We start from the raw sequence: 25324 nt of genomic DNA, 5'->3' as shown, positions 1-25324 counted from the left end.
ACTATAAAATATTTACTATATAAATAATATAATATATAAATATAAATATATAGAAGTATAATATAGATATATAAAATATATATTATATAATAAAATAAGATATGTAATATATAAAAATATAATAATTATTATTAGATTAGATCTTAGAACTGAAAAAAAAAGGTATTAGTGAAAAAACAGGTGAAATCCAATTAAAACCTATAGCTTAATTAATAGCAATATATCAACATTAATTCCTTAGTCTTGACAAAACCGTGGTTATGTAAGATGTCAGCTTTAGGGGAAATTGAGTGAGGGACATACAGGAACTCTGTTGTATCTTTGTAACTTTCCTGTAAATCTAAAATTATTCCAAAATAAAAATTCATTTAAAGCAGAAAAAAATCAAGGTTTATTTATTTGAAAACTATAGTTTAGAAGTAACTTTTCTCTGCAATAGTTTGAGGAATCAAAATGATTAGTTATCTTTTAAAAATCCAGATTCTGTGAATAGAGATATAAGGAAATATGTGACCATCGGTTGCACTTTTCAGTTTATAGGAGGTGTGGGATTTCAGTTTTTGGATATTGGCATGGTGTTTGTGACTTCCTTATACCTGATTACACACTTGCTCTTTGATTCTTTTAAGGTGCTTCTGTGGTCTTTGGTAGTTTAGTATAGCACTTTGTATTAACAGTGGTAAGACCTGCAAATGGTTCCCAGTGCTCTGTTTTTTCTTTTTCTTCTCTTTTCTTTAATGTACTATTGGAGGCAAAAAGACCAGTGATGGGACTCAGTTTGGAGTTGAAACCCTTCAGTTACATCTATGTAAGCTTCTAGGTCAAGTACTAGACACAGTTGACCTATTGTTAAGGAATATGAATAAAGATGAACAGAACTCTTAAATAGCCATTTCTGTAATTGAGCTAAAATAATTGATTGCTGTCAGATAATAGAAATTCTCAGTTTCAAAAATGAACTCTAGCAGTATAGCTCTTTTAGATTTCTATAAATATTAAAAGACTACAAGAATGGAACTCTGTAGTTTGCTGAAACTATTACATAACTTTTCATTAATAAAGATAAAATAGCCATGCTGGTCTTATAAATGGTTTCCTGCTTCTGTTGCCAACTTTAATGATTTTAGTTAAACTTAAATTTAATAAAGGGAAATAGAAATATATTATACTTGAAGGATGTAGACATTTAAAACAACAAACCCAGGCCTGAGTGATCATTGCAGAATAATTATTAGGCTTGAAGATTTCTGTTTTGCTTGATGGTATTTATTTAGAATTGGTGTTATCAATCTTGTATTATTAGAATGACATCTTTACTTGCTTTTTGTGTAACATCCTTTTGCTAAATCTTGGCTAGGAAGTTCAGAAAAATGGAAGAGAGCTTTTTTGGGACAAGTTTAAATTCCATTGGTCATATGATAGTTCATACATAAAAAACAAACAAAAAAACCCTTTTATTATTCTTTTGTGCTAAAGAAGAGATTAAAAGTAGTTTTTAGAGACCTACTTTACCGTTCAGCTGCCTGACTGTTATTTTGTGGTCACCTAAAGTATAAATGTGAGTAGCTATTATGTATTGAGCACTTTCTATGTACCAGACACTTTATTTATGATTTCATTTAATCTTCCCAAACACAAAAATAGTTTGAAATTCCTTTTCTAGATGTGGTGGGGAAAGTAACAATATCTCTAGGCTGCACCTGAGAGTTTGGTGCAGAACGAACGGGCGCTGAAGTGTGGTGTAAAGTACCTCCTGTTTGGTTCATAATGTGATCAGCTTCCAGGAAACTCTTAGTTCATGGATACATGGTAAACTTTAGAGTACTCAACTCTTCTGGGTTAAAGGATGTCTGATCACACTGGGTGACCTAGAGCAGATTCCCCTGGGGTGACTAGCCTGGAGTACAATCTCTCGGTCCCTGTTCCAGCCTTGATCTGGCTCGTTCTACAGTTCCCTAACATGTCAGTTGTTCTCTGTCACTTGATTAACTGCTGAACACTCACTCATTGTGTGCTTCATTGATCACAAGCCAAGAACTTCTGGCAGCTCTGGGAAACATGATCTCAACCTGCCTCCTGGTCAGTGCTGGGCAACTAGAAGTTATTAGTTGGGGGTGAAAATTTGGATCCAGAAGCTAGGACAAATGCCAGAGGCCAGAGATGGGGTAATTGAGCAGCTGACATGTTGAAATGCAGCTATCCAGGTTCAGTCAATAGGTCGGGACTCAGAAAAAGAGTAGGTAGGCATGTGACTTTAAAAGGTGGTTTTTGAAGATAATGATGACTAGGTGTGGACTTGGTGGATATAAAATACAGTCAACCCTCGAACAATGTGGGCTTTGGGGGTTCTGCCCCACCCCAAAGTCAAAAATCCACATACAGCTTTTGACTCCCTCAAAACTTAACTACTAATAGCCTCTTGTTGACAGGCAGACATGCCAGTAACTAAATAGTCGATTAACACATACACATATTTTGTATGTTATATGTGTGATATATTGTGTTCTTACAATAAAGTAAGCTGGAGGAAAGAAAATGTTATTAAGAGAATTGTAAGGAAAATACATTTACAGTATGATACTGTATGGAAATAAAATCCACATGTAAGTGGACCCCCACAGTTCAAACCCGTGTTATTCAAGGGTTAACTGTAATTCCAGCTGCTTTATGAAGAAGAATAAGAGTTACTTAACAACTTATTCATCGTAGTGCTCATTACACTGTGCAGAAATCTATCTCTCTATAACTTCCCCCCATCAGTTTTAGCTATGTCTTTCTGTAGTTCTAAGTCTCCAGTCTCTCTTACACTGGAAAGCATAAAATACACACAAAATTACAAAGTCTCTTTTGTTATCTTCTCTTCTTTACGGTCTCCAAAAGTTGGCATTCTTTAGGGCTTAGTCCTCGTCTGCCTTCTGCATTTATTCTCTGTGCAGTCTCATGTGACCCCTTGTTTTAAATGCTTTCTGTTCTCCCAGCTTTATTTTTTTACCTTGATCTCTCCTGTGAGCTCTAGGCTCATTTCTATGCCTGCCTCTTCAACATCTATTTGAAAGTCTAATAAACATTTCCAGCCTAACATGTGTGAAGTAGAACTCTTGAATTCTCCTCCCCAAACCTGTTCCAGTCTCCTCCTCCTTTATCTCAGTAAATGGTCCACACATTTGCTCAGGCCAAAAACCAAAAGCCATCTTGAGTTTTCTCTTTCCTTCTTAACCCATGTCCAGCCCATCAGTAAGGTTTATACGTCCTGTCTTCTACATATATCCCAAATACCCCTGTATTGCCACCACCCCCCTACTACTACCCTAATATAATACAACCTGTCATCATCCCAAGTTACCTGGATGATAGCAACAGTCTTCTAACTGGTCTTCCTTATCTCCTCCTTGTACCACTCTGGTCAGTTCTCCATATAAGAGCAAAGGTGGGGTTTTCTTTTTAATGTTTATTTATTTTTGAGAGAGACAGAGACAGAGACAGAATGCAAGCAGGGGAGGAACAGAAAGAGAGGGAGACACAGAATCCGAAGCAGGCTCTAGGCTCTGAGCTGTCAGCACAGAGCCTGACACTGGGCTCGAAGCCACAGGCTGTGAGGTCCTGACCTGACCCAAAGTCGGATGCTTAACTGACTGAGCCACCCAGGCACCCAATAAGTGGTTTTTAAAAATGTTCCACAGTCCCTGTCTGTTTCCCTGTTCAGAACCCTTGGGTGACTACCCATCACACTCAGGATAAAACCCCAAGTCTCACCATGTTCTACCAGGCCCTGTGTGTTCTGCCAGCTGACTGTATCTCCTGCCATTCTCTGCCTAGCTCACTTTGCTCTAATTAAATTGCCTTTTTGCAGTTCCTTAAGTTCTCCAAGTTCATTGGACTCCACTAAATCCTTGTTACTCCCTGCCCTACACCCTCATTTCAACCGGTTCAGCCTCTAGCCTGATACCAGTGGAGGGAGATCTAGAGAAAACAAAATTACAGCGTACATAGTAAGTGAGGTTACACTAGAAGTTTTGCAGCTTTATTATTCCAAGTTTCTGTATTTGGAATTCCTTTCGAGTGGAAGAGGAACTAGAGATTTAGAGCTATGGAAAGACCTGGCTAGAAGCAATGGGAGAAGTTACAGAGAGATTTCTGCTTAGTGTAATGAATGCTATATTGCATAAGTTGGCAACAAGTATACTTGCTTAAAAGTAACACTGAGCTGCTCCACTGGACAGTGAGTTCTCCAGCACTGGCAGTGTACAAGTTGAGGCTGATCAGATTGAGACTCTACAAGTTGTGGAGGGAAAATGTGCTGGAGTGGAGGAGATGAGAATTCATTTGTAGATCTTCCCAACTCTGAGAGTATATGTGTTTTTAGAATCTTTTATTTTTTTCAGAACACTTACTCTCAGAGTATTCCTCAGATTCATCTGCCTGCATTTATATTGGAAGCTTTTACCAATAAAGGGTAAGCACTTCTAGATGAAGTTTCCAATATTTAAGAAAAAGAGGAACTACTATCAAGGTTGATTCCACTCGGATTGGCCAGGTCTCCATCTAAGGAAGTTACTTTGAGTAATAATTTAAAATTTATTTTTTATTAGTTTTTGGTCTAAACAATAAACACAACAAATTCCCTGATAGATTTTAGTTATTAAACAAAAGTTCACTTAGGGGCGCCTGGGTGGCGCAGTTGGTTAAGCGTCCGACTTCAGCCAGGTCACGATCTCGCGGTCTGTGAGTTCGAGCCCCGCGTCGGGCTCTGGGCTGATGGCTCAGAGCCTGGAGCCTGTTTCCGATTCTGTGTCTCCCTCTCTCTCTGCCCCTCCCCCGTTCATGCTCTGTCTCTCTCTGTCCCCAAAATAAATAAACGTTGAAAAAAAAAATTTAAAAAAAACAAAAGTTCACTGAGTCGCAGAAGTAAAGAGCATGATACTTGGAAATAGCTTTTTTTTTTTAATAGCCTTTGATCAGAGTTTGCTAGAAATGGAAAAGTCACCTCATTCTTTCCCTTACCTCAGAAACTCTTTGAGAATTAGTGATCGCGTGTGAATGTTTCATTGAGAGGGATATAGCCATTCCCTTACCTTCTCTTAGACAAAAATATGATTTAAGTAATAGAGAGCTTTGTTATAAGTGCTTTTAGTTAGACCTGAATAATGCTATTCATGCAAATTCCAGTTTCTTTATAACCCTTGAACCTTGGAACTTGGAATTAATGACATAAGAAAGAGTAATTTTCAGAGTCTCTGGATACTAAAGTACTTCATGTTTGATTGCTTCTGGTAGCTAGGACCTAAATAATAGGATGGCACATCTAAAAGTTGCCTCCAGCGTGACACTGCTTCTGGCAGCACCAGGGCCTGTCCCACCCAGCATGTGCTCGGCAGACCAGTATGAAATCAGCGCTATGATGAATACCCTGTTGTGACCAGGAAAGCCTGAACTCCTTCACATGCTTTCACCTTGAATCGCATTTTGTTTCTCTGTCTTCTCTGGGTTTCTGACTTTGCTGCCTCCTTTCCCATTTTACCTATCTCTGTCCTTTAGATGTGACTTCGTCCTCGTTACTGTATTGACCTTACCCAGACAAAACTTCTGCTCTGACTCAAAACCTACAATTTGGATTATGTCCTGTATTGAGATTCCTGTCTTGCCCTGAGCCAGGAATTCTCCTAGGAGGAGAGATAAACAGTAGTACCTACTTGATTGTATACGTAGTGTGACCATTGCCTATGCATCTTGGTTCTTGACCTCCTGCATCTAGGCAATCAAGATTAAGTATTGCACCTGGCCTTAGCAGGAGACGAATATATCCACATTCCTTCTAAAACCAATAATGATGTGATAAAGAAAGGGAAGAAGCATTTCTTAAATGTAATACACTTTTCTCTGTCAATCTCATCTACCTAGAACAGATCCAAGAATCAGGGATGAGAGGAAAGAGGCTTTTTATATGCTACATTTGGTTGATATTTGAAAATTCAGACCCTAAAATGGTATATCAGGTGCACTTAGAGCCTCTTTATTTGCTAGTTTTCCTCTTAATTGCAAACATATAAATAACACAATGTTTTAAGTGCTTTATCTGTTTTAACTAACTTAATCATCATGGCAATCCTGTGAGGTATATACTGTTATAGTCCCCATTTAACAGATGAGGAAACTGTCTTGGACAGGTTACATCATCACCCATAGTTAACACGGCTGGTTTTGTCAGAGCTGGGATTCAAGTTCAAGTGCATAACCACTTTTTACATTGATCTGTAAATTCTCTGACTCCTAACTCCAACAAGCCTGGTTAACTGGTTTCTCAGACCACAGCAGGTTAGAAGTTTCAAATTTGAAAGAACACATAATAACCTAGAATTCCCACTTAAAAAAATTTTTTTTAACATTTATTTATTTTTGAGAGAGTGCATGAACACGAGTCAGACAGGGTTGGAGAGAGAGAGAGGAAGACAGGATCCAAAAGCACGCTCTGTGCTGTGAGCACAGAGCCCAATGTGGGGTTTGAACCCACGAACCTCAAGATCACAACCTGAGCTGAAATCAAGAGTCAGCCACTTAAGCAGCTGAGCCACCCAGGTGCCACCCCTAGAATTCCCACTTTAATGTGTTCTTCTGGTAAGATAATTACTCAAGAACACAAAGATATGTGCAGGAGAGTTCTATATAATGTTATAGAAAAATAGTTAAAGCAAAATAATTGAAAATAATATGGAAGTTCAATAATAGAAGAAATGGATAAACTAGGGTCCTGCTTTTCAAACTTTAATATATATATGAATCACCTGGATATCTTACTAAAATGAGGTTTTGATTAAATCTGTGGTGGGGCCCAAGATTCTACACTTCTAACAAGTTCCCAGGTAATGTTGATGCCGATGCATGGATCCCACTCTGAGTAGCAAGGAATTTCAGTACTCTCATGTTATGTGCTTGTTAAGAACAGATCTGGGACCATGGAGAAGTGAATGGACACCTTAGATGCCTCACTCATCTCTCCCTAGTCCCATCCCTGGGTAAGAATCTTTATTTTAAAAGACCATTCAGTGACTCTTAGTTATGCTTGTAACATAATTCAAAGAAAATTCGAAAATGATATTTGTATTATTATTTTCACTTGAATTAAAAAAAGATATCAACTTGGCTTATGACCGTCTAGCCTTAGAGGAAACATTTGCTTCCTGCTACCCACATACATGTCTTCAACCTCCCCAAAAACATCTGCTCATTTTTTTTCCCCAGTAGATATATAGGCTATTTAATGGTTTAGTGAGGGCTTCAGTTCGGGCATCTACCAACACAAGTAGTAAAGGGCTAATATTTTTAAGAACAAAGGTAATGAAATAAATACTTTTTTTGTGCATAATTATGGTTTGGATGTAGATAATCCTACTTTTTAATATTTATCAATATTATTACCTATTCAGCATAAGCTTCTTAAGAAGCAAAATCTATGGTTTTTTTTGTATTAAATTCCTGGTATGTGTGTGTGTGTGTGTGTGTGTGTGTGTGTGTATAAATAAAGCACCTTTTACATCACCTCCTCCTTTTTTAGTAAGGTATGCTAAGCAAGTTTTTAAAGGGAAGTCAGTTTTTAAAGGGAGTTTTTTAAAGGGAGGCCAGTTTTCCTTTCAACCTTTACAGTTCGGTAACCTGAATCTAGAAATGAAATATCTTTCACTGTGGAGCAGGGAAGGAAGTAGTAAGGAGGCAGGATAGGGAAGTCTGATTCACTTAAAATCTTATTCTCCTGGAGAGGAGTGTGTTGGGCACAGAAAGCATTCCTGAAACCTGCATAGGGGTATTCTTGAGGATCTGGCTGAGCACCAAACTGTGCATGCAATTTGAAACCCCTAGAAGCTGGCAAGGGCAGCCTGTAAGAAATGAAAACTTACCAGCTCTTCATAAGAATGAACCCTAGAATAAAGGTTTCTCTACACAAGTCCTAAAAGAGCTTACAACCAACCCTCAAAAGAATCAGGTAACTTAACTGTCTGGCAGAAGTTTAACACTCTATAAATTAATACAACAAAATCTAGCACTCAGCAACATAAAATTAACAGTAAATTGCATCTAGTCAATTAATAAAAAAGCAAGAGAAAATTTTCATAACCAGGAGACAATAGAAATAGACCCTGAAATAACAGAGATGGTGCAATTAGCAGACAAGTACATTAAAGCAGCTTTTATAAATATGGTCCATGGTCATAAGCATAATGAGGGGTGAAATACAAAATATAAAAAAGAAAAAATCAGAACATCCAGAGATTTAAAAATACAGTAACTAGGTGTGATTAAGTGCAGACTAGAGTTTTTGGGAGACGAGGTCAGTGAACTTGAAAACATACTGAGAATTCAACCATAGGATAGAGAGAACAAAGATTGAAAAAGATGAACAGCAACTTGGGGCCCTATAGAAGTACCATGAGTCTAACCTAAGTATAATTGGATTCTCAGATTTGGGGGGAGGGTGAGAGAGGAAAAAATTTAAATAAATAATGGTTGAAAATTTCCCCAGTTTGAAGTAAACTATAAACCCACAGATCCAAAAAATTAAAAAGACCCCAGACAAGATAACACACACACACACACACACCAAGGCACATCATAAGAAAATTGCTGAATATCAATGATAAAGAGAAAAATCTTAAAAATGGTCAGAGGGGAGAAAATATATTGCATACAAAGGAATAAAGTCAAGAATTTTAGGCAGCAGACTTTTCAGAAACTGTTCAAACCAGAATGCAGTTTAATAGCATGTTTTTCAGTGCTAAAAAATTGTCAACATAGTATTATATAGCTAACAAACATTTTTAGGAAATTAAGAAGGAAACAAAATAAGGGAGAAATAGCTTTTTTTGGTCTCAAAACTTGAGACAACTTATGACCAGCAGACTTATAAGAAATATTAAAGAAATTTCTTTAAGCAAAAGGAAAATGATACCAGATGGAAATTTGGAGTATACAAAGGAATAAAGAATCCCTGAACCTGAAATGGTTCATATGTGGATAAACATAATTTTTTTTTCTTTGCATTGTAGTTTTTTAAAAAGGTAACTGTTTGAGGCAAAAAATAAAACAGTGTCTATCTAATGGGATTTTAACCTGTAAAAATAAAATGTATGACAATAGCTCAAAGAATTGGATGGGAGAAAGGAAGCATGTTGTGGCAAGAGTTTTATATATGAACATGTAATATTTTTTGAAGGTAGATTAGAAGTTAAAGAGAGCATCCACTAAAAAGGATTAGAAAAACAGTTTTAATTAATAAGAAACCAATGGTGGATATGAAATGAACTCCTAAAAAATAATCCAAAAGAAGATAGGGAAAAAGGGGAAAAGGAACAAAGAACAGAAGGGACAGATAGAAAACCTACAACAACATGATAGAACTACATATAACTGTATCAATAATCACATTAAATGATGTAGTCTAAATAAAAGGCGAAAGTTGTCAGATTGAATAAAAAAGAGTAAACTCTGTGTTGTTCTCAAGAAAGTCTTAAAATAGGTTAGAAAAAGGGTGGAAAAATATATACAATGTAGGTTCTAATATAAGAACACTGGAGTGGCTATGTTAATATCAAAGTGGACTTCAGAACAAGTGATGTTAATAAGATTAAAAAGGGACACTTCATAATGATAAATGGACTGATTCATCAAGAAGAAATAATAACTTTAAATTTAAATGCAACTAATATTACGTTGTCAAAATACATGAAGCAGAAACTGATAAGCTGAAAGAATACATTGAGAAATCTTCTATTATAGTTGGACATTTCAGCATTCGTGTAAAATTGATGGGGTAAGTACAAAGAATATCAGTAAGGCTATAGATGTGTATAACAACACTGTAAATTATCGTAATTTTATTGACATTTATAAAACATTCCATTCAAGAATAGCAGAATATACATTCTTTTTAAGTGCACATGGAACATTCATCAACATAACCCACCATATACTAATACATAAAACAAGTCTCATTAAGTTTAAAATGATGGAAATTATGCAGAGTATGTCCTTTGTTCCCAACAATTAAGTTAGAAATCAATATCAGAGAGATATCTGAAAAATCCTCATTATTTGTAATTATATCATATGCTTCTAACGCATTGGTTAAAAAAAAAAAAAGGGAAATTAAAAGTTGTTTTGAAGTGAATCAGAATTAAAACACATGAGAATATGTGGGGTATAGCTGAAGCAGTGTTTAGACGAATGTTTAGCTTTAAATGCATGTATTAGAAAGAAGAAAGATGTAAAATAAATGATCTAAATGTCCACTTTAAGAAGCTAGGAAAAGAAGAACAAATTAAAACTAAAGTAAGTAGAAGGAAGAAAATGATCAAAAAGAACAGAAATTGATGAAATAGAAAGCAGTTAATCAACAGATAATCAAGGAAACCAAAAGTAAGCTCCTTGAAAAGATGAATAAACCTCTAGCTAGTCTAATCAAGAAAAATAAAGAAGGAAGAAAACACGCTAGTAAGTATAATATCAGGATTGAAAGGGGGAGGCATCATTACATATTCTATAGAAATTACAAACATAAAGGGGTGCCTGGGTGGCTCAGGCAGTTGAGTGTCCAACTCTTGATTTTGACTCAGGTCATGATCCAACGTTTGTGGGATCGAGCCCCACGTCGGGCTCCACTAAGCATGGAGCCCACTTAAGATTCTCTCTCTTCCTCTGCCCCTCTTCCTCGCTCATGCGCTCTGTCTTTCAAAAAAAACAAACAAACAAAAAAAAAAACACATAGAAGAAATATTCCAAACCTCTAGAAATAAGTTTGACAACTTTGATGAAACAGATAAATTACTTGGAAGACAAACATTACTGAAATTGACTCAGGAAGAAATATAAAATTAGAATAGTACTGTATCTTTTAAAGAAGTGATATTTTAGTTAAAATCCTTTCCATGCAAACAAAGCAAACCAAAACCCCAAACCAAAATAACTCTACGCCCATACATGTTTTGACTGATGAATTCTATCGAACATTTAAAAGAGGAATAATTCAGAAAATAGAGGAAGAAAGAACACTTCCTAACTCATTTTAGGACACCAACATTACATTAATACCAAATCAAGATAAAGACATTACAAGAAAACTATGAACAGATATATTTCATGAATGTAGATGAAAAATTTTTAAAAATTAGCAAATCAAATCCAGCAGTGTATAAAAACAGGTTTATTGTTGGGATTCAAGTTTGGTTTAATATTGGAAAATCCACTAGTATAAGTCATCACTTTATTTTTTTAATATATGAAATTTATTGTCAAACTGGTTTCCATACAACACCCAGTGCTCATCCCAAAAGATGCCCTCTTCAATACCCATCACCTACCCTACCCTCCCTCCCACCCCCCATCAACCCTCAGTTTGTTCTCAGTTTTTAAGAGTCTCCTATGCTTTGGCTCTCTCCCACTCTAAGTCATCACTTTAACAGGAAAAATGGGAAAAAAGCTATGTGATCCTCTCAATCCTTGCAGAGAAAGCATTGGACTAAATTCAACAGCCATTCAGAGAACGAACCTCTTGGGAAACTAGAAGCAGAAGGGAGCTTTCTCAACTTGACAAAAGACATCTACATATAACTTCTAACTAAAATCTTATTAAAGTCACAAGTTCCAATGCTTTCCCCCTAAGATAGGAAGCAAGCCAAGGATCCCCACTCCCCTCCTTATGCCTGTCAAACACTATAATGGAAGCCTCAGTCAGTGTAATAAACGATAAAAAGAAAGAAATGGCATACAGATTGGCAAAGTAGAAATGAAACCTCTTTATTTGACAAAACATGATCATGTGTAGAGAAAATGCTGAGAAACCTCCTGAATGCCACTAGAATTTGTAATTGAATTTAACAAGATTGCAGGACACAAGGTAGATTTACAAAATCAGTTTTATGTGTATATACTAGCAGTGAAAAATTAGAAATTGAATTTTGAATTTATATGGAAATTTAAAGGACCTAGAAAAGTAAAAAAAAATAAAAAAAAAGAATTGACAAAGAAGAACTGTATTGGAAAGTTTTCACTACCTAATTTCAAGACTTCCTCTGCATTTTAAAGCTTTCTCTTTAAAACTACAGTGATCAAGGCAGTGTTGGCCTAAAGTAGACATATATTCATGGAATAGAATAGAGAATCCAGAAATAGACCCACACACATATGTCAATTGATTTTTGATATTGATGCTAAGGTATTTAAATGGAGACAGAATAGTCTTTCAATATAACATATTAGAACACCTGGATATCCAAATGTGAAAAAATTAACTTTAACCCTTACCTCTTCATGTACAAAAATATCTTGAAAAGGATCATGGATCTAAATTCAAAAGACCAAAACTAGAAGAAAAAAAAATCACAGGAGAAAATATTTGTGAACTTGGGATATGCAGAGATCTTAGGTCACAAAAAGCATGACCCATAGAAGAATGATTGACAAGTGGGACTCTATCAAAATTTAAAACTTCTATTCTTCTAAAAACATCATTAAGAAAATGAAAAGGTAATCTTTAAACAGAACATATTCACAATACATATACCTGACAAATGACTTGTGCTCAGAATATATAAAGGACTTTTACAACTCATTAATAATAAAACAACCCAGTTAAAAAATATATGCACAAGAAAATAATGAATGGCCAGTGCAGCACAGGAAAAGAGGTTCAACATCATTAGACCTCAGAAAACAGCAAATCAATACAATGAGATACCACTGTATATTCATCAGAATAGTTAAAATTTAAAAAGAGCAAGTGTTAGCTGGGATGTTGACCAATTCCACTTTCATATATTTTGCCATAGGGAAAGTTAAATGATAAAACCATTTTTTTAAATGATAAGACCATTTTAGAAAATAGTTTGGCAGTGTTATAAAGGTAAGCATATTATTACCATAAAATGCAACAATTTTACTTGTAAATATTTACCCCAAAGAAATAAAAATGAGTTTACACACACACTTGTACACGAATTTTCATAGCAGCTTTATTAATGATAGCCTCAAGCTAGGACCAAATGTCCTTTAACTAGTGACGAGATAAACACATTGTGCTGTATCCATGCAACGGAATACTACTTGGCAATAAAAAGGGATAAAGTACTGATAGACATAACATGAATGAATCTCAGAAACATTTTGCTGAGTAATATAAGCCAGACACAAAAGAATACAAATTCCATGATTCAATTTACTGCCTTGGATGACTACATTAGAAATGTTAGAAAAGGCATATTTAATCTTTGGTGACAATAAGCAGACAAGTTATTGCCTGTAGCTGAGTTCAGTGTAATTGACCTGGATTGAGTATGAGAGAACTTTTTGGCATGATGAGTGTGTTCTGGATCCTAAGTGGTGGTGATTATATGGATATATATGTTTATAAAATACATTGAAATGTACACTAAGATATATTTTGTATATAAAATTTTGTATTTGTATTTGTATGTAAACTATACTTCAGTAATGTTGTTTTAAAAAACATTCCACAAATTTTGAAAGTTATTTAACTAGTGAAAGATTAACTTCTGTCTAACAGTAGAAAACTTCTGTGTAAGACTGAAACTGAGCCTGACAAATCCATTTAGGTAAATCAGTATACACAATATAAGCAGTAATACATGAATTGAATATCCTTAAACCAGAAAGGAAAGTAAATGAATTCTCAGTACACTTTCTAGCATATGATTTGATGTATTGGGATGGGACCCTAGCATCCTTAGAATTCACTGATATACTTTTCTAAATTCTTAAATTGTATGTGTACAGCATGGTTTTAAGTGTATTGGTTGTTTCCCCTCAAGATCACATAGCTGACTAGGAGCTGCTGCCCTGCCCAGCATCATGAGAGTTCAGTGTTATAGTTGTTCAATGTTATGACATACTATTAACCTGGGAAAAGTCAAAATTCAAAATTTGAAGTACGGTTTCTACTAGAATTATTTATTATGTTGTCAACTCTTCTATAATTATTTTTTGGTTTAGTCAGTCAAAGGTTTAAAGATGTAGATCAGTAATTTATTTTGTTAATTTTTCCTTATATCAGTTTTTATTTTTGAATGTGTGTTAATGTATTATTTGCTGTCAGTATTTCAATTAAGAGTTATACCTTGTGTCAGAATAATATGAGTCTCTTCCTAATTTTTGCCATGTGCTTTGTGTTTTAGCTGACATGAATATTGCTACCTTAGTTTATATTTTCCTATATGTCTTTATACTTATTTATATTTTTTCTTTATTTTCATGTGTTTTAGATGTATTTACTAAAAGTAGAGCATAGATTTCATTTTTTAACCTGGTGAGAACCTTTGTCTTTTAAGGATATTTTAACTCATTTATATTTATTGCTAAAATTAATCTAATTGGCTTTACTTCATTGATCTTGTTTAAAGCTTTCTGTTTTAAATTATTTTTTGTTTACATTTTGTTTTGGACTTTTTGCTCTGTGGTTTAACATTTATCTTTGTTTAATTTGGTTTTGATTTTTTGAATTTGTGGGAATATTCACAGTTATTTACTAGTCAGCTTGTTTTCTAAGATGTCCCTGTCATTCCTATATCAAGTTACAAAGGGCATGGCACTTAGATTCTCATTAATATTTATTCAGTGACAGAAGCTGTCCTCTTGCTGCTTTGAGTCTCTGATAGGCGATTACCCTACCTTGAATGCTCCTAGTCATGTGGTGACCTCAAGTGGGTGTCAGCAGCATTCCCTTTCTATTAATAAGGGTGCTTATATGTGGGGCTTTCCCATTTTTTTCCCAATATACTTGAGGACTATTTAGGGGAGTAGGATCTTAGATAACACTTAGATAACACTTAGACTTGTCTTAGAAACAGTGTGGAAGGAAGAAGCCTGTAGCGGTTGGTAGGGGTAATATCTTTAAGAAAACAGTGATGTTGAAGCTATTTTTAGAGATGGAAGTCTTGTCTTTCTCATATTTTGTTTTTTAGCAGATAATTATGTGGCTGGACTACCAAGATGTAGGGAGTGAGGTGAAGCTGAGAACGGCCTCTCCAGGATTGTGGGTCATGGTGAAGTTCTTGGCAAGAGTCTCATCTTAGTGTGGTATGTGGAAAGCACATGGGCTGAGGAGGCAGGAAAGCCTTTTTCCAGCTTTGGTTCTCTGTTTTTTTGTGTGACCCTGGCAAACCACTCAACTTTCCCGGGCCTCAGGCTAGGTCTGTTAAATGAGGAAGATGACTCGCTGGGATCCTTTCTAACTTTAAAACTCCATGACTGACCAGGGCACCAAGGATAGCAAAGAAGTTTCTGTTTGACAGCATTTTTATTTTTAATTTCATTAAGCAAAGAAGTCATCTTAATTTCATCTTGCAAAGTCAAGATGAATAAATCACTTATCTTACTACTTTGAGTAGGAGAGTTAGAAGAAGGGATCCTATGTGACTTGTGTATTTATGCTCTGACCTAATATTAGGTAAGTGACACATGTTGTGGTGGGGAGTCCCAATTATAACACCTGGAAGTAGTTTGGTAATAGAATGACTCAGAGGAATGTTAAATCACTATTTTTCCCTGAGAAAGATATTTATCTAGACTCCCAGAAAGTTATTACCTTTTACATTGCGATGTGTGCTTCGGATTGAGAGTGCTGGGAGGTAGGCCCACTGTGTGATAATACTCAGACATCAGGCTAAAGGTCACACTGAAGGTCTGTCATTGCTGGGCTCCTGAGTGGTAAAAAGGCTGCTACTGCTGAATTTATGTTTCATGAGATCAGCAATAGGATGCTGCCCGAGCTGGCTTTTTGTCATAAGCTGAACTGGGCATGGTCACAAGCAGGGTGGGCAGATAGAATTTTGAAATAATGAACATGTCACAGCTGTGAAAGAGTGAGGAAACAGTGCTGACTGAATACAATCTATACCGCAGTCAAAGGGTGACTCTTTTTGAAGAAAGGCTTTGTTCTGGCTCAATTCTGGAGGATGAGCCACCGACAAAGGCTTCATCCAGAGCAGCATGGAAAAGATCATGCAGCAGACATTGGTTGCTTCTCTTCTCTGTGGTCATCACTGTGAGGGGTTTTATTTCCCTCTCTACTAAGAGCATCTAGGGAAAAAAAGAGAATTGTTTCATTTCAGAAATTTTGTTTTTTGTTCTAGTAAATAAAGACATGTCATGAATAAATTCAAAATAAGCTAGAAGCTTGGATAAAAAATGCAGGTGATAGGCTTTTATAAAGTGCCATTGTATGGTAGACCCACCTAGGGATGCAGAGATCAACATTCAGTAGACTCTGTCCTTAAGAACTAAACTTGAGTAGGTAGACAGATAAATGGCTAATACTTTTTTTTTCTTGGTAGAGGAAGACCTTTATTACTGATAGTAACAACCTGAATTCTAGACTCTTCTGTGGGACACTGGATTCCTCTTCAGCTTGTACATAGAGGGGTACTGTATGTCTTTATCATGTAAAAGGTTATTCACCTTCTGTTTGGTGATTTGAATAAAGAGTTGCAAAACACAGCTCTGCACGAGGAAGTTGATGTCATGGCCAAGGGCTTGTGAGGTTAAATTGCTAAGGGTATGTTTCATTTAACTTTTTATAGAGCATTTGCTCTCTGAAAGGCTCTCTGCTAGATGTTGAGACTACAAGGTAAGATAGAATCCCTGTTCTCAAGACGTTTATAGTCCAGAGGGAGATGAATAAATGGATAACTAGAGCACAGGGTACGCTGAAGCATTTGGAGGGAATAAATCATCAGAATGCACAGGAGAGAATGATGTAGGGAACTTTGAATGTGTTCTAATAGAACTAAACAGTCTCAAAGAACCTATTTCCTCAATGGTTGCAGTGATCTGTGCTTAAATTTGTTTTTTTCCAAGAGCTATACATTTCTGATGGTAAGGATAATAATAACAGCCAAAAATTGTACAGTGTTTTACTCTGTGTCAGGCACCATGCTAGTATTTTATGTATAACAAGTTAAGTGATCCTTACAGTCGTCCTTTAAGGTAAGTATTTACATTAGAAAATGTCTAGAAACTGAGGCATAGAGCATTCGAATAACTTGACCAATGACAATTAGTATATGGTAGATCTAGGACTTTTTACCAAAGTTCGAAGTTCTACTGTGCAAAGTTAAGATGTTTAAAATTAAGAGCATCAACTACTGGAGGAACCATCATATGTTTTTGTAGGTATAGCAGCTTAATATTAATGAGTCATAGCTGAGCATCCAGGAGAAGAATAAACATTGTTGATACATGTGCTTTTCATTTTCTACAAATAAAGCTGTATATTATTATAATTATTATTGGAATTACCCTGTACCAGCTATAAATTATAAGTAGAATATTTTATTTGAAATTAGAGGAAGATACCTTTTGATCAAATACTCTATCCCATTAGTTTACAGGAAAGGGCTTTCTTCAGTTTTGAATATATCTAAAGAGATTGCACAGCCTCCCACAATCATGGAATCCCACAGCTCTTTGAGGTGGGGATTTCCTATTCAGCCCAGTGTCTCCTAGACAAGGAAGAGGTTACTTTCTCTGTCGCTCATCCGTTGAGATGTGGGTCTCTTTTTACAACCCTGGAGGCCTTTAATTTATAAACTGGATTTGTAAATTGAAGGAGCCCAGGCTGGTTGGGTCTGTGGCACATGTGGCTTACCTCCATGCCTGAACCACAGGAGGCCTGCTATTTGCTGCACTGAGGGAGTTAATAAGAGCTCTTGTGACCTGGTTTGCCCACAGTTTATAGGCTCAAATCTAGATGATCTGAAGGAAAAAAGAATGGGATGAAAAAGTCTAAGTTATGGTCATAAACTAGAGGGAAAGGTAGAATTTTGAAGCCAGCATCAGTATAGCACAGACAAGAATTAGAAGTTAGGAAGAGCCTTGGAGGAGAGATTTTTAATTAGAGCAACACTCAGGACATTTGAGATTGTTATGGTGATTTTAAATAGGCAGCCCTTTGGCTTTAAATAGAATCAGGGACTTGACTCTTTGTCTGTGGTTTATTAAATGTAAACACATAGCAAATTTAAGGGGAAAAGGTAGTCTTTTTATGTAGAAGTTCTGATTTATGGCTTCCTGGACTTTGAAAGACTCCTTGCCCCTTTATTAAATACATTGAGTTGTTCTAAAACTTAATAAAATATATTTTTCTTGCACAAGCAGGTATTTTTAATATAGCAATTAGGAATGTCACTAGGAAGATTATTGAAAGCAGTGTGTAACAAAGTTTGAATGGGCTTACTAAATAAAATGGGATTTTAGACATCATTTGAATACATTAACTAAAAATAAAAGTAAACTTTTCATGTACTACTGAAATCAACCATGGGATTGAAGAAACTTACGAAGATATTTTGTGTAAATGTATTTTCTATTTTGCTTTTCAAAAACTGAATTTTATTTACAGATGGAATACATACCCTTGTTTAAAAAGTTCCCTTTGACCACCACCCTCCAATCCTCCCAGAGGTCATCATTTTACCATTTATTCTTCCAAACTGTTTTTTTAATATTTATATGCATATATTTATATGCATTGAACAGATGGTTATGTTTTGCATAAATATTTAAAAACTAATCCACAGAATGTATTGTTTGCATGTTCATTTGAAATATGGCCTTCCATTGTATGTTTTGTTTTTAATTCTTCAATAATGTTACTAATAGCAGCTGACATTTATTGACTTGTTACTATGCGCTGGATAAGATATTTAGCATTTTTCATATAATTTAGTTTAATAATCTTCAATAAGCTTCAGAGGTAAGTCGAAATAGTTGGTTTTATATGAATAAATTTTCACCTTCGTTATACCTCACATTTACATTAAATTACTAATGCCAGTAATTTATCATTTTTTTCTTTTTTTAATGTTCACTTATTTTTGAGAGAATGAACGGAGGAGATACAGAGAGAGAGGGGAATAGAGGATTCGAAGCGGGCTCTGCACTGACGGCAGAGAGCCCAGTGTGGGGCTCGAACTCACAACTGTGAGATGGTTACCTGAGCCAAAGTTGGACGCTCAACCAACTGGTGCCCCAGTAGTTTATCATTCTTTAATAAGACTTCAAAAATACACATTTAAAATGATTTTTAAAAGTTGCTAAGAGTATAACTTGTAGTTCTGTGAGTTGTGTTATTCTTATTCAGTCAGCCAAGTCCTTGGAACAGCTGTCTCTGCTAGGCCACAAGGCTGGGAATGTGAGGGTGACTCCTCACCTTTTAGGAATGAAGAGGTAGTGTGTGTCATATTTGACTCATTCTAAATGAAGAACAGACAACCCCAGACGTTTCCTCAGTAGTTAAGGATTTTAAAACCTATGCCTGTGACAGTGTCCTTATTTTGGGGAACAGTTACAGGATACAAGACCCAGGTGGAAGGAGGTTTGTTTTTGAAAGATGCTTTTCACTTTTGCCCTTCATCATTCTGGTATGAGGAAATCGAGGCTGCGACAGTGGGAGCTCTGAGAATTTTTATGGGAACTGGTAAAGGGAGTGATATTGAGTGGCTTGAGAGGGGAAAAGGGTGGTGCTTATTATGTATACCCTGATTTTGGAATTTGGAGGAAGATCTTTTCAAAATTTCATGACAAAATAAAGAGTTTTTAATGAGTGGGATAGCTTTTTGGAAGAGTTTAAATCTCCGCTCTGCTGCTTAACTAGCTGGATGACCTCAAAAAAGCCACTTTATGCTGTTTCAATCATGTTAATAGTATCCACTTTATAAAGTTGTGGGGTTGAAATTACATAAAACATTTTATACGTTGGGAAGTGCTGTACAAATGTGCAAATATTAGGTGATATTCTTACTGTTTTTATGATCATAACTCTTGTCAAGGCTTGTCTATGTTTTGCCTCTTGTGTTATTGCCTCTGTATTGAAGACTTAACCTGCTTGTTGCTTCTATCCTTTATTACTTGAAAGGGAGTACTCTATTAGGGCTCTGTGATTTTTCACGCAGAAAAAGAGACCTTCTTGCTGAGTCATTTAACAAATGTTGAAGGCCTAGTATGTATCAGTCAGCATTTCTTCAGGCCCAGCATAAGAACTGAAAAGATCATGGACAGTATCTCTCAGGAAAGGAGACACGCCGAAGGTCCCAGTAATTATCATGTCATTGTCATTATACATTAGTGTTCACAGACATTTTTGATCTCTTTGTCTTCAAGATAAAAGTAAACACATGTAAGTTAACATCTGTCTACCTAAAAAGTATTTGTACTAAATTCTGTCGTAGCAGGGACATTGTTTGAAAAAAAAAAACACATCGAATTATCTTGCTGTGGTGTCTTTTTGGTTATAATACTTAAATTATTTTGAGATTCCCAAATAACATTCAATGAGGATATGAGGTTTGTATGTTTATCAGAACTAGACATGAGTAAACAATGGTTAAGCGCTACAAGTAAGCTCTCCTTTCCAGACGGGGAGATAGTTGCACTGAGGTTCCATTTAGTGCACTTCAGGGTCCTCAGTTAATGGGGACGTGATCTTTACTGAAAAGCCCGCTCAGAAGTCTGGTTTCTTATTCAGAATTTGTTTATTATTTTTTGCTCCCTCTCATTCCCCAAATGTTTCAACCAACATAAATGTTATAGCAACTCCAAATCCATGGAAAGGACAAGCAGCTTTAGTTTGTTGCACAGGTGTGGGACTGCCTCTCTGTGAGCCAGAAATTAGACATCAGATGTTTAAGGGAACTTGGAAGTCTGCAGTTTAAATCTCATTTGCTATCTGACTGATGTTGCCGTTTATTGTCCAAAACCACTACTGGTATAGGCTGTTTCTTGAAGAAGATGTATACTTTGGAGGAGGCACTTTGCTGGGGGGAAAAATCCTCTGGTTTTATTGTTCCTCTTCTGGATAGTTCTAAAAAGCTATAAACCTTTTGACTTTTGTTGGTGGTTTGCTTTGTCATCTCCGTGTTTACTTCCATTTATTTCTTAACCTACTGTTTGTGGCAAACCATCTCTGTCCTGAAGTTATACCAATGAAAAAAGTTAAATCTTATTCCAAAGTGACCTATGAAATTCCATTCCATATTTTAAGCTTAGCCCATTGGAAATATCACTTTTTTCTTTATTTAGTTTGCTGCCCCACCCCAGTACCTTACAGTCTGAGGGCCATGGGTGGGTTTGTTTGTTTGTTTGTTTGTTTGTTTGTTTTTAATTAATCTTTTAAACTCACCTGTTTATAGAAACTGAGCATTTCCTCTTTTCTGAAAGGCAGTTGTGGTAAGAGCTGCTTATTTTCTTGAGATCCCAACCCAGAGGTCTCTAGAGGAATTTAGGATCTGCACAGTCACATTTGCTTTTTCAAATTAGAAGCAAGAAATACTTTAATTTGCCTTGACTCTAAACTGTTTTTTTAAATAGAGTTCACAATTAATTGAATTCTCTGAGCTTCTGGTTTATAATACTGAAGAACTTTTACATAGAGTAGATAAAGGATGGAGTAGGAATTTCTGATTGAGTTGCGCATTATTTATTGTGGAAAGAATGTTTTCCCTACAGACCAACTAGGAACAAGATGTTTAAACATAAGCCAGGGTGGAGACTTATTTGTTTGGTCAGCTTCAGAGGAGCCACGTTTCCCTACTTACGATGCGTCTGCCAACTATTCTGTCCCCCCACTCCCGCCTGATTCTTCATGTTTCTTTGGAATTTTTAGTTAGGACTCTGTTGGATAAGGCAGTGATACAGTGCACACGTGGCATTTAGAAAGGCTAACGGCAGTTTTCTGGAACAGCATACTTTTATCATGTCATGAATTTTTGCTGGTGTGTGTGTGTGTGTGCACGCACGCGTGTTTATATAAAATGGCTTCTTTCCTTTTTCCCAGTCCCCCTCTGCTGTTGGTTTGTGTATTCACATAGCTGGCGGCTCCAGGACTCCATTTATCACAGGCAGTGGGAGGGGGTACAGAGATATGAAAGGGTTACTGTTCACATTTCCTGTGTAATTCCCTCTGATCTTACTGAGCTGTAGTTTCTTTCTTGATGTTAAACATTCCCAGGCTCCTATAACCTTCTAGCCTGCTTGCTCTGGCCAAGTTTGTCCCAGGTGATCATGTAGGCGAACCTCCTGTTTTTAAAGCTTAGAAATCTCTCCTTCCTTCGTGAGATGGGCTAAATGCTCATTCCTTTGCAATCCCAGAAGAAATCCCTGTGATTTAACGCAAGAACAGAGCATACCATATTAGTTTGAAAAATCAAATTCAGCAGCCAAGTTTGTTGTCACATTAACTGTGTAGATTTTAAAATCTGATTCCTGATGTAGTATATTTCTAGTTAAATGAAAGCCCATGATCTATTAAAGATTGCATTTTTCCTTCTAAAAACACACTTGAAAAATGGGTTCTGGTTCTAAAAGAGTAAATTTGACTGTTACCATGTTACTTTTAGCTTGCCCGATTGCTAGATCATTTTAAATTGTCTCCGATATAAAGATGCTTAGCTGAAACTGTACCATTTCTGTCTCAATTCAATTCAGAAGGTTGTAGGGAGGGGTGCTGGTACTTGTTATTTTCTACTTTTTCTCTGGTTTTAAAAGTATATAGCAGCTCATTTTTATTCCACAATTTTTAAAATATACATTTTTGTGGTTGGCAAAAGTTTTTCTATTTTTGCCTTTTCCCTTTAGAAGAAAATGCCATGCTCCTGTGAAGCATAAGAATATGTCAGCAGCTGCTAAGAAATTGATAGGGGCAGGGTGTACCTGGGCCAGCACTGCCCTCATTGTAGGTAAGGAACATTTCTTTAGACACAGCTTTGGGTAAGTTTGCTTGTATTGCTTATAGCATATCTCTCTGTCTTCATTCAACAGCCTGGGAATCTTGGGGCTTGGGGACAGATACAAATGAAACAGTGTCTCTTTGAAGGAGTTTCTGGGATAATTAAAGCTTGCTGTTGTTTAGGTCAAAGTAAACTATTTGCGTTGCTTAAAACAGTGAGATAAAGTATTTTTTAAGCACCTTAACTATGTGTGATATGGTTTGACATGGAGGTAGGTAGATGAAATTTTAGATTGATTCTGTTTGGATCTTCCTTAAAGAGCCAACACAAATGTTTGATATGTTTCATTCACCTTTAGTTCCCCAGTGTCTGAAACAGAGCTCACCATGCAGTAGGCTTGCAGTAATGGTTTGTTGAATGAGAGAAATAGATCGCCAAATTACTTTTGTATATTCTTAAATGTTTTATATATGCATGATCACATACATGTCTAATAATAGTTCATTAACCCTTTCTATTAGTCTCTAATGATAGAGCCTGTTTGGAGTCCTTTGTTATTAAGCAGTTAATTCCCTCAAAGCATATTGTGCCCAAGGCCATAAAAAGTGTACATCTTCTCGTCTAGCCATGACATTCCTATGTCATAGAAAAAAATGAGATTTAGTCATAAGTTACTTAAATTATAGGTAGTTTATGAACATTTCCTAAAACCAGTAAGCCCATTCACTATTCTCATAATGGAAAACCGCTTATATTTTCTCCTGAAGAATATGTATTCCTAAGACCGTCACAAAGCACTGAACAGTAATATTAATCATCAACAGATACTAATAGAATGTTAATAGAAACAGCATCGTGGCTGTATTGTGGGTTCTCTAAAGATGTGCACAGCCTTGGTCCTCCTACCTAAAGTCTTTCAGACTTTTCAATGAATAGAACACATACAGTAGTCAAGTTAAACAGCAATTTAAGGTACATTAAATGTAGTTATGTGCTAAGTGAGAGTCTTGAACAAGAAGCATGCAGCTTAGTGGAAGGAGAAATCATTTTGACTTGAATTAGAGAGTGGTGAGAAGTTTCACTGAAGAAGCTTGAGTTGGGTATTAGATAAATGATTGGATTTTAGATATAAAAGAAGTGAGGCTAGGGACGCCTGGGTGGCTCAGTCGGTTAAGTGACCGACTTTGGCACAGGTCATGATCTCATGGTTGGTGGGTTCGAGCCCTGTGTCAGGCTTAGTGCTCACAGCTCAGAGCCTGGAGTCTGCTTCAGATTCTGTGTCTCCCTTTCTCTCTGCCCCTTCCCCGCTCATGCTATCTCTCTCTCTCTCTCTCAAAAATAAATAAACATTAAAAAAAAAAAAAGAAGTGAGGCTACTTTACATTTATAAATATCCGTGATAGCTACCACACTTCTTGTCCCAACCGCAGTGAAGAAACAACAACCAAAGAGCTTAAGTATTATGATGGAGACTTTTCTCCATTGACAGTTTATTAACTCATTTTTTTAGTGAAGGGAAATTTCAGAATAGCTTCCACTGAGGACATACAACTCTGTTAGTTACCATAAGGATCCCTGTCGGTAGGAAGTCCTCCCAAATTATAATTTCGGTGGTTAGACAGCATACATATTGGAAAGTTATCATTCATGATTATACTTTGGTAATAAAGGCTCCATCCAGTCTCAATGGCAAGTTTAACAGAGTTCATTGCTGAATTATATCATGATTTGAAGTCTAACGTATAAGGAGATAGATCCAAATTCACTGTTTTTTGTTGCACAGACATAGGTGGCTATAGTAACTCATAAAAATCTAACTTCACCACAATTTTTCATTAACCTCTTGAAGATTCTTCTATGATAATGCAGTTACTGTAGTAATATCACAAATGAATCCAATTTTTTGGTTTTGTAAAGCAAATTAAAGTATGCATAGAATTTACATTGAGACCCTTTGATTAGATTTACTTGTTACTACTTACTATTAAAAGCAAACACTTTAGTGCATTTAATTTTACAGCCAAACTTCTATCTCTAGTTTTATTCTTTTATTGCATAAACAGTCAAAGGAAAAACAACACAACAAAGAAATGAAACCAGTTTCTCTAACATAGTAAAGATAGAATCTTAAGACAGTCTGCTGACTTTACTTTTTAGTCTTTTGGCCATTAGCATATTTATGTGGTTCTGTGCATATTTCTGCATATCTCGTTTGTTGCTGCCAGTGTGATAAAGAAGGGAATGATGAAGGGAAACTATAACCAGTGCTTATTTCCTACACTATATTTTTGCCTCAATCTAGTGTCTTTCAAGATATCACTAGGTGATCCGTGATTAAAGAGTTTGGTGGTTAGCTAATGTTATGAAAGGTGGGAGCATCTCAGTGCATATTGATATTTTATTTAACCCACTGTTTCCCAAAATGTACTTGACTTTGGAAATGCCCACTGCTTGCCTGACTGCTTGCTTGTCTTTCTTTCCTCCCTCCTCCTTTCCTTTTAGCTTCCTTCATTTCTTTTCTTTCCTTTTTTAAGGATACTTATTAAAAATCTCCTATAGGACAAGTTTCAGGATCATTACTATAAAGTTTATACACACACTGT

At 36.0% G+C, this 25324-nt stretch overlaps 1 protein-coding gene across 3 annotated transcripts in view; it reads left to right on the top strand.

Moving 5' to 3' along the window:
- The window catches only part of ZNF438 (zinc finger protein 438), a 173357-nt gene that overhangs the window by 40215 nt on the left and 107818 nt on the right, over positions 1-25324 (top strand). The gene's annotated exons all lie outside the window — the stretch shown is intronic.

Source organism: Lynx canadensis, chromosome B4, assembly GCF_007474595.2.
Source record: "Lynx canadensis isolate LIC74 chromosome B4, mLynCan4.pri.v2, whole genome shotgun sequence".
In the NCBI taxonomy this organism is placed as follows: domain Eukaryota; kingdom Metazoa; phylum Chordata; class Mammalia; order Carnivora; family Felidae; genus Lynx; species Lynx canadensis.
The sequence above is the reverse complement of the archived record's forward strand: the minus strand, read 5'-3'. Positions and strand labels throughout refer to the sequence as shown.